This window comes from Capra hircus, chromosome 15, assembly GCF_001704415.2.
Source record: "Capra hircus breed San Clemente chromosome 15, ASM170441v1, whole genome shotgun sequence".
In the NCBI taxonomy this organism is placed as follows: domain Eukaryota; kingdom Metazoa; phylum Chordata; class Mammalia; order Artiodactyla; family Bovidae; genus Capra; species Capra hircus.
In genome coordinates, this window is record NC_030822.1 from 79,732,952 (window position 1) to 79,744,265 (window position 11,314).

An 11,314-nucleotide genomic window follows, 5' to 3' on the forward strand; every position below is an offset into this window, starting at 1 on the left:
GCAGAGACATATAAAAAGCACGTCTGTTTAGCCAAAGCTATGAATTTTTCAGTAGTCATGCATGGGAGTGAGAGTTGTGCCACAGAGAAGTCTGAGCACCAAAGAATTCATGATTTCTAATTGTAGTGCTGTAGAAGACTCCTGAGAGTCCCTTGGACTGCAAAGAGATCAATCCAGTCCATCCTAAAGGAAATCAGTCTTGAATATTCATCAGAAGGACTGATGCTGAAGCTGAAACTCCAACATTTTGGCCACCTGATGAGAAGAACTCATTTGAAGTAACCCTGATGCTGGGAAAGATTGAAGGCAAAAGAAGAGGACAGCAGAGGATGAGATGGTTAGATAGTATTACCAACTTAATGAACATGAATTTGAGCAAACTCCTCGAGACAGTAAATCACAGAAAAGCCTAGTGTGCTGCAGTCCATTTGGTCTCAAAGAATCGGACATGACTTAGCAACTGAATAACAACAAGAAAAATAAGGAATATAGCCAATGTTTTGTAATAATTTTAAATATATTATAATCTATAAGATTATTATTGAATTACTATGTTATAAATCTAACATTAATATGTGATTGTAAATCAATTATACTTCAACAAAAATCACATCTACAGAAGAGCACAAGACACATCATTTAAGAAAACATAGCTGGCTTTTCAGTGCAGTCTTCTGGAATCCATATCCTAATCCAAGTGAGTGGTTCTACTAATACAGTTTTAGTCAAATTAGCAAGTAATAAAAGAGATCCTTTTGGACAGGGAGACATTTACTCTCCCTCAAACACATTTTCTTGTGTAATCATTCACAGGAATATTTTTAACATTATAATGCATATTTTAAGTACCAATTTCCATTTAAAATTATAGAGAACATCCAACGAGTAAGTTGCAATGCCTTATTATTTTACTTTGTCAGTTTAATGATCCCATCCTGAGAATTTTGAATTCATTGGCAAATTTATTTTTCTTACCTTTAAATTTATCATTTAACATAGCAGGAAAGGTACAATCAACTCACCTGGCAATAGGTACTATAATATGTTTAATAGCATTTTATAGAAATGTCATACTCAATTAGTAATTTTACCATGCCATCTCAATAATTTTTGAACTAATCTATTAAATGCCATTAAAAATCACATCAAGGGATTTTTTTTCATCAGTCATTAAGAAGTTATTAATACACTATCAAGTTTAGAACTCAAGCTGAATTCATAGCAAATCCATGATCTTCAGATTTTCTCAGTGACTTTATGAACCAGTGACTTATAAGTGAAAGACTATTTTCCTATTTCCTTTTATCTAAATTATAATATTTTCATTTCTCTGTGTGTCTCCACTGTTCTTCCTACATGACTAGAATCATGAGTTGTATTGGCACTGAGTTGAGTCTCCTACTCAACTCAGCTTCTGCCTATTTCTATATCCAGTTAGAAGATGATGGGTTTGACTGGAATTTCAAAGACAGAATATGCCACTAACATTGATTATTTTGTAATCTGTAAGAGGGTATTATGTTGACATCCCTTCATTGAAATTTTAAATATGTGTGTTATTGACAAAATAATATTATTCAGAAATACTGTAAGTATAATATTCCTGTTTTCATATATCAAAACTACATTGTGCTTTGTTCTTTCTTTTGCTTTTTTTTTCTCTTGTACTATACAAATTTCAGGCAATTCCTGGTTGTTCCTTTTCATAAACTTCAATATAAAATTAAGATCTGCTTTTCCTAGGACAATATTTCAGAATAATTGTGTAGATATGTCCCTGCCACTAGGATATAAGCTAAACTATTTATTAACCAACCAATATTTTGAAGTGTCTAGTTTAAGAAGAACTGAAGGGATACGAAGAGATGGCCACATTTTGTCCTTAAAGAGCCTACAGTTTAGGTTAGAAGGAAATGCTCAGTCAAATGAAAAATCAATTAATAATAATGAGTTAATTTGGAATGCAATCTTGATTCAAAAGGTGTGACTCAATATTATATGACCATTAAATGACTAGTGAAAATAGAATTTCTGTGGTCCAGTGAAGCTTCAAAATACTTTAGCTAGACTTTGAAGGACAGCATTAAAATTTAGAGATTTTTGTGGAGAATCCAATCCTAGCTTCAAAATCAACGTATAATTAAATAAATCTGATTCCCTCTTGGGATCCTCTTATTTTAATTTGTCTTTAACTGGTAATTCCAGGATACTAAAAACCTGCAAAGAGCATGGACAATCCCTAATCCTGGCATCAATAGCCACACCCAAGATGAGCTACTCTATATTTTCATTTTTCACTGACCTATTTTGCCCTTTAACTTCAATTCAAATTAAGCAAAGGCCATCTGTCAAAGTTTGTGATGGGTCATTCAGGGTTATAAAAATGAATATTATAGGTTGTTGTTTATATTTTCATGTGAAAGAGAGTGTCTCAGATTCCCCTTCCCTTTATGAAATGGTATATGATGGAGAAAGTGGGTATAAATGACTTTGGAGATTTACAGGAAAAAGGGTTCTCATAATCATAGGACTCTTCAGGAACTCCACAGTATTTAAGTTTGTTTTCTAAATGAAATCTGAACTGGAGACAAAACTGAACCAGTGACAAAACTGAACCAGTGACTGGTGAGCTGCAACTGGTTCTACTATGCTCTTTTGGAGAGTTAAATATTATTACTACTACCCACTGAAGTGGTTCTGATGATTTATTCCTGATTGTAAAGCCCCAAACTTTATCAGCTTTTCATCCTGATCTACAGTTCTGCCTTTATACACATACCCTCAAGCCAGACAGGAATTCCTTGGATTACTGTAAAATAACTATGGATAACCAAGACCTCTGTTCCAGGGCCACCTGTTTGGATGCTTCTTATCAATGAGTCTGTAAGTAACTGCTTTTAGGAATGTCCCCAGAAATTTACAGACTCTTACTAGTGTCTGAAGTGAAGCATGAAACAAGTCCTTATATTACCCATTGATGGTGCAGTGGGTAAGAGTCTGCCAGTCAAAGCAGGGGACAGAGGTTCAATCCCTGGTCTGGGAAGATTCCACATTCCTCAGAACAACTAAGCCCATGCACCACAACATGAGAAACCACTGCAATGAGAAGACTATGCACTGCAATGAAGAGTAGACCAGCTTGTCACAACTAGAGCAAGCCTGCATGCAGCAATGAAGACACAGTGCAACCAGAAATAAATGAATAAAATAAACATTTTGGAAAATTATTTTGCTACTGTCTAAACCTAATGATAAGCTTGGAGTTTTGCCGCAAACATGTCAGGTGCTTATAGTTAGCTCTATCTGATTTATTATCTTTTTGTTTTATTTGCTCAGTCATGTCTGACTCTCGTCGACCCTGTAGACTGTAGCCCGCCAGGCTTCTCTCTCCATGAGATTTTCTGGGCAAGAATACTGGAGTAGACTGCCATTTCCTTATCCAGGGGTCTTCTGGACCCAGGGATTGAACCCGGGTCTCCTACATTGCAGGTAGATTCTTCACCATCTCAACCACCAGGGAAGTACATTATTTTTGAAATGATCCTAATTAATGATACTCTCCATCTATGTGTAGATAGAATCAAGCTGGTTACAGATTTGAAGTAATCAATTTAAGTTATAGATTTGAAGTAATTTGATTTGAAGTTACAGATTTGAAGTAATTTGATGAAATCTTGCATTGAAAAATGTAAATAAGAAATTAAATTTCTCTGATAATGAGTGATGTTGAGCATCTTTTCATGTGTTTGTTAGTCATCTGTATGTCTTCTTTGGAGAAATGTCTATTTAGTTCTTTGGCCCATTTTTTTGATTGGGTCATTTATTTTTCTGGAATTGAGCTGCAAGAGTTGCTTGTATATTTTTGAGATTAGATGTTTGTCAGTTGCTTCATTTGCTATTATTTTATCCCATTCTGAAGGCTGTCTTTTCACCATGCTTGCAGTTTCCTTTGTTGTGCAGAAGCTTTTAAGTTTAATTAGGTCCCATTTGTTTATTTTTGCTTTTATTTCCAATATTCTGGGAGGTGGGTCATAGAGGATCCTGCTGTGATTTCTGTCAGAGAGTGTTTTGCCTATGTTCTCCTCTAGGAGTTTTATAAGAAAGCTGTGGTACATATACACATGGAGTATTACACAGCCATTAAAAAGAATACATTTGAATCAGTTCTAATGAGGTGGATGAAACTGGAGCCTATTATACAGAGTGAAGTAAGCCAGAAAGAAAAACACCAATACAGTATACTAACACATATATATGGAATTTAGAAAGATGGTAATGATAACCCTGTATGTGAGACAGCAAAAGAGAAACAGATGTACTGAACAGTCTTTTGGACTCTATGGTAGAGGGAGATGGTAGGATGATTTGGGAGAATGGCATTGAAACATGTATAACATCATATATGAAACGAATCGCCAGTCCTGGTTCGATGCATGATACTGGATGCTTGGGGCTGATGCACTGAGATGACCCAGAGGGATGGTACGGGGAAGGAGGAGGGAAGAGGGAACAGGATGGGGAACACGTGTATACCTGTGGTGGATTCATGTTGATGTATGGCAAAAACAATACAATATTGTAAAGTAATTAACCTCCAATTAAAATAAATAAATTTATATTAAAAAATTAAAGTAATATTTAGCACAATATTGCTCCAATTAAACTCTGGAAAAAGGTGATATGGATACGTATCAGTTAGAGTTCTATCAAACAGGATCCATAGGACACTATGATCATCATAATATGTAAAAGACAGAGATATTGACAGGCTGGAATAGGAACTATAATGTAAGAGCTGATGCTTCAGTCCATCGACCAGCAGAATTTCTTGTTCCCTGTGGAAACTTGTTTTGCTGTTGAAGATTTTTCAAGCAACTAGTTAATTTCTCATTTACTTAATACCAACTGATTGTGGATATTAAGCACCATCTACGAAATAACTACATAATGTCTATATTAGTGTTTTATTTCATAAATGGCTACCATAGTGTAGTACAATTTAAAAAGAAAAAGCAAAAACTAACAACTGCTGTTACTGTCATTCAGTCACTAAGTCCCGTCTGACTCATTGCAACCCTGTGGACTACAGCACATCAGGTTTACCTATCCTCTACTGTTTCATGTCCCATGAATTGGTGATGCTATCTAACCATCTCATCCTCTATCACCCTCTTCTTTTACCCTCAATCTTTCCCAGCATCAGGGTATTTTCCAAAGAATCAGTTCTTTGCATCAGGTGGCCAAAGTACCAGAGCTTTAGCTTCAGCTTGTCTTTCAATGAATATACAGCATTGATTTCCATTAGGAAAATATGTGTTTTTTAAAGAATGTTTAAAAGAATATCTTTATGACCTTGTGGCTTGCTAAGATATCTTTGACAGTAACACACATGCACACACACAACTGTACATTGACCACTGATAAGCTGATCTCTTTCAAAATAAACAATTTCTGCTCATTTAAAGTCATCATGAAAAATAGTCAAGTTATAGCATAGGTTAAAATATTCACAATACAAATGTTTGACAAGACACATATGTAGATGTGAAAAGCTCTTAAAACCAATATTAAAAATCAAATAACCCAAGTAGTGAACAAAGACTTCAATATTTCACAAGGAAATATACAACTAGACAGAAAACAAATTAAAATGTGCTACAACTGTCATTAGAGAAGGAAAATTATCTGATACCACTACACTCTAACACTGCAAAAATAAAAGGAACTGAAAGCATGAATATCTGTGAGTTTCTTATGCAACCAGAATTTCATTCATTGACAGTGGAAATATGAAATGGAACCAAGTTAGAAAACCATTTGATAGTTCTTATAAGTTTCAATATGAACTTTCTATGACTCAAAAATTCCATTTTGTATTTATTTTTGCAAGAGAAATTAAACATATATCCACAAAAAATTAGTACAAGAATGTTCAAAGCTCCAAATATTTCCAACAAACTGGAAGCTTCCTAGCTGTCTATATACAGATGAATAATTTTAAATGTATATATACACAATGTAACACTTCTCTGAAATTAAAATTAGCTTACAACTCATATCCTCAACATAATGGATTAAATAAAAAACAGTACATAAAACAAAAAAAGGTTTATGCAAAACAGATCATTTGTGTGATTTGATTTATATAAATTTTAAGAAAAGGCAAAACAAATTTGTGATGATAAAAATTAGATCTGATATCTCTTGTTGTAGGAGCATTGATTGGAAAGGAATATGAAAAAAACTTTCTGGGATGATAAGAGTTCTAAATCTTGATTGTGATATTTGTTACACAAGTTTATGTTTTTGTCAAAATGTGCTAAACTAATAAGGGAGATCTATACATTTCTCTACATGCAAATTATACATTATGAAAATAAAGTATTAGGATCTCTTAGCTTACTTAGCAGATGGCAGTCAGTGAGGAAGTGCTTATCAGAAATTGGAACCATGCCAATTATTATAAAGGATAGTTATTTTGTAAAATTGTTTCCTTTGAAAATCTGGATAGCTGAAGAAGAAAAGGTTATACAGCAGACTATCAGTTATGTGTGCTGTTTTTAAAGTGACACAGTAAAGCATTGCTGAAAATAAATAACTATATAAAAACAGAGATGAGCCTCAGGAAGAACTGGGTAATTTGAAAGCAGAAGTGAATTTAAAAGAGAAGAAATAAGAAAAATCTAAGACTTGCAGACTGAAAAAGTCAGCTGCTTCTAGATCCCCACCTGGGAGAGGCTCACCTAGATCTTTTTGTTGAACAAAGGACTTAGTTATAGGCAGAAGCTGAAGTGTGGGTAAAACTGAGTAACAGGGTTCAATTCATATGTTATTAATTTCAGAGGGAATGAAAGAAAATCAAGGAGGTAAGACTGAAATAAATAGATCAAGCTAGATAACCAACATCTAGCAGCAAACTTGAGTATAGCTTCAAATATGTGGCACTGACCAAGGTGATTAGATTCACTTATTCAAAGATTCTATTGTCAAATAAACCATAAGCCTGGCCTAAAAATAATTTTACTTTCAGGATATGGCCTCAGAATATGAATTCCACAAGAAGGAATACTCCCTAATGCCCATTACAAATGCTGTCATGGATTACAGGCGGAAAAGAAAAGAAAAACAAGAACAAAAACAAACAAACAAACAAAAAAAACTGTGGACAAAAGATTTCTTCCCAGAGAACAGAGTGAAAGTCTGCTTAAATATCTTTCTCTATTACCAGGGCAGAGAGTATTTATAAAGTCAGCCCTGTAGGTTTTCATCATTGCTGTGACTCTCCCACCCTTCACTTCCCCAAATGAGACTTTCAGTGAAGTTTCCAGCCCTCCCTGCTTCAGGAAAGACATTTCACTTGTCTTTTTCCATCTATTGTCAGAGTAGGATGTCATACCTAATAAAGAGGACTGCACAACCCCCACAAAGCCCACTTGGACTTTGAACTGGATATTTCCTGGGTGAGCGAGTGATGTTTAATGAGGCTTGGGAGGCAGATTATGCAGGAATTTTTAGACAAACTCAGTGAATTTAACTTAAAGCAATGGTCAGCTGTTGAAGGATTTTAGCGGACATGGCATGACCTGATGCATGTTTTGAGAATGTATCTCTAACTATATGTAATATGTTGAGTCGGTTAGAAGTGGATCTGAGTGAAAAATAGGCAATAAATTAAGTTTTATAGCAATTAAGATAAAAGATGATGACAGCTTGTAATAGGCTTGTGGCAGAGGAGATTTAGGAGCGTGAGTCAATCAGAAATATTTAAAAGGTAGTTAATCGAAACTGGTGATGCATTAGAAATAGGTGAGAGAAGGCTGAGAGGAAGAGAGTCTTTTTACATTTGACATAAAGTTTAGTTGTATTATGGTGTTATTTGTTGGGTAAACAACTAAAAAATAACCAGGTTTGAAGGAAATATATTGAAATTGGACCAGTAGGATAAGGGGTGGTAATAGTCACCTGGAGCTATCTAATGTCTTGACTTCAGGAGTGACATGATCTTTGAATATTCATCTAGGAATAAGTAAGATATAAAAAAATGATTGAAGATATTGTTTTAAATTAGTCTAGGAAGAAACTGTGGGCTTCCCTCATAGTTCAGTTGGTAAAGAATCCGCCTGCAATGCAGGAGATGCCAGTTCGATTCCTGGGTTGGAAAGATCCACTGGAGAGGGGATAGGCTACCCACTCCAGTGTTCTTGGGCTTCCCTTGTGGCTCAGCTGGTAAAGAATCTGCCTGCAATGTGGAAGACCTGGATTCTATCTCTGCTTAGGAAGATCCCCTGGAGAAGGGAAAGGCTACCCACTCCAGTATTCTGGCCTGGAGAATTCCATGGACTGTATAGTCCATGGGGTCACAAAGAGTCGGACACCACTGAGTGATTTTCACTTTCAGGAAGAAACTGTAGAAGGGAGGGGGGTTCAGAATGGGGAACACGTGCATACCTGTGGTGAATACATGTTGATGTATGGCAGAACCAGTACAATATTGTAAAGTAATTAACCTCCGATTAAAATAACTAAATTAAAAAAAGAAAAAAAAAGAAAGACAAGAAAGCCTAAGTCAGTGGAAGGGGGAGCTTCATTAAATAATTATGTCTAATTGAAGTTTGGTAGCATTTAGATTAAGTTCAAATTGAATTCCAAATATGTATCATATTCTACAATGCAATGGAATATGCTGCAGAAGTAAGAATTTGAGTCAAAATATCATTTTATCAGTTAATTGATGGTGACATTCATCTAAATATTTAACCATCCCAGGGTTCAGTTTACTCATGGGAAAAGTAGGATAGAGACTGATTTGGAAAACTATTGTGGAAGATTATAGTTATTTTAAAAAGGTAAAGCATTTGATATGTATTGTGAGTTCAAAACAAAAGTATCTCTGTATTATCAATTCTGTGACCTTAGAAATATTGGGGCAAAAACATGCCCCTGTTTAAAATTTCACATGTGAATTATTCTTTTAAAAATAAATGTAGAGGTCCCACCTATTATCTGCTCCCCTGGACATATAGGCTTCTCTTGGCCCATTTGACGATCAGGAAGTTGATAATTCTCGAGGCTCGCTACCGAGAGACGGTGGCTCGGATGGGACAGTCGCCAGGGATGGCGGAATGTAAGGATGGAGCGGGTGTCCAGACTACTCTCTTGGACGCTGAGCAGATTCCTGTGGCTCTCAGGCCTCTGAGCAGGGAGCTGCCCGGCAGCCCCGGATCATGGAAGAGAAAGCTCTAGAAGTTTATGATTTGATTCGAACCATCCGGGATCCAGAGAAGCCCAATACTTTAGAAGAACTGGAAGCGGTAACGGAAAGTTGTGTGGAGGTTCAGGAGATTAATGAAGACGACTATTTGGTTATTATAAGGTTCAAGCCAACGGTACCTCATTGCTCTTTGGCGACTCTTATTGGGCTGTGCTTAAAACTTCAGCAATGTTTACCGTTTAAACATAAGTTGGAAATCTACATTTCTGAAGGAACCCACTCAACAGAGGAAGATATCAACAAGCAGATAAATGACAAAGAGCGAGTGGCGGCTGCCATGGAGAACCCCAATTTACAGGAAATCATGGAACAGTGTGTCCTGGAACCTGACTGATAGCTGTTTTAGAGCCACTGCAGTATAATCGTTTGATATATTTGTTTAAAGTCTTTGTAAAATGTTAAAGATTCATGTTTAATACATAGGTGATTTGTACCTCAGAGCATTTTTTTAAATGATGATTTCCAAGCAAGATTTAATTATCAGGTAGTACTTAGTTTGTTCAATGTCTAACATTCTCAGGATTTGTAACCCTTAAATGATCAGACCAAAATATTTTCTAGTTATTGTGTGTAAGATGAGTTGCTATTTTTCTGATGCCCATTCTGATGCTTTTCATGTCAAAATATTTACTGTGCCCAAGTGTATTCATTTTAAACCATTACTCTGTAAAATAAATAAAACAGAGATGATTCTTGTATTAAAAAAATAAAAATAAAAATAAATGTACTAGTAATTACTATGTAATTATCAAAAATATTAAAAATTGATATTCCACATTCATTATTTATAATCAGATTGAAAGGTTACTTTAAAATTTAATTGAAGAAAAGTGTGTTATTTTTATATCAGAGATAAAGAGAAAAATGCTTATAACTTCGCTGTGGCAATAATGGGGCAACTGTAATATTAAGATGACTTTTTTCAGTAGTTATCAGTATCATTTTTCCTGTCACATTATTTCCAAGATAAAAGAAAATTAGTAACTCTCAGCCACAGTTACTCTGAAACATTTCATTAATGTGGCTCATATTATTTGTATGTTTAATTATTCTCATTTTTCCCCTTTTGAAGATGAGTAATTAATGTTTGCTGGGCAAGGACTTAACAGATACAAAAATTTTATTCACAAGGAGAAAACGTTTTTTCAGCCTGTTTTAGTATCTTTATTGACATGTTAGAAAATAAATTTTTTGAGGGTATGGGATGTCTTTTTTTTTTTTTAATTTTTATTTTTACTTTATTTTACTTTGCAATACTGTATTCGTTTTGCCATACATTGACATGAATCCACCACGGGTGGGATGTCTTTTACTTCATTATAAAGTTTATTTTCTAAAGAGATCTCTAATCTAAAAACTCCATCAGTGAATATGTAATAAAAATTGCTGATAAAAAAAAACAAGAAAAAGAATATAAAAGCACTTAGATATTTGATCATTTTATTTTCTATTAAGTATTTTAGTTATGCTGTATCTACAAAGTTCTATGTATGAAATTTAATTTTTCAGAATTTCCCTGAAATTGCCTGTGCTGTGAAGGTAAAGGAGAGGATCATGCTAGAAACAGACTTAAGAATATGTTGTGTGCTATTCACTAACAGAGAGAAATATATTTAAAATTAACAATTGCTATGTTACCATCAGAGCAGGGTCAAGGGAAAGGGAAAACTAATGGGAACAAAGCTTCAGGCAAACTATGAAATCAAAAGCACTAATTAGTCTTGTCAAACAAGCAGCTACAGTCACCACATTGTGATCAACTTGAGAAAAAGATGTGAGACTATTTTTACTAGCATTTTCACAAAAATTCACTTTTTGTGCAAATAAATAACTTTAAGCATGTCTGTGTCCTTAGATCAAAATTGTGTTTCATTACTATCACTTTGAAATATCCAAGGATTTTCAATCTGATTCTGCCACTCAGCACTCCCACCATTTCTAGACTGGCCACTAAGAGCATGGATTTTATATGTGTGTGTGTGTGTGTGTGTGTGTGTATGTGTGTGATATATATATATATATATATATATATATATGCCAACA

At 34.7% G+C, this 11,314-nt stretch overlaps 1 pseudogene; it reads left to right on the plus strand.

Moving 5' to 3' along the window:
- Positions 9,126-9,962, plus strand: LOC102177322 (annotated as a pseudogene).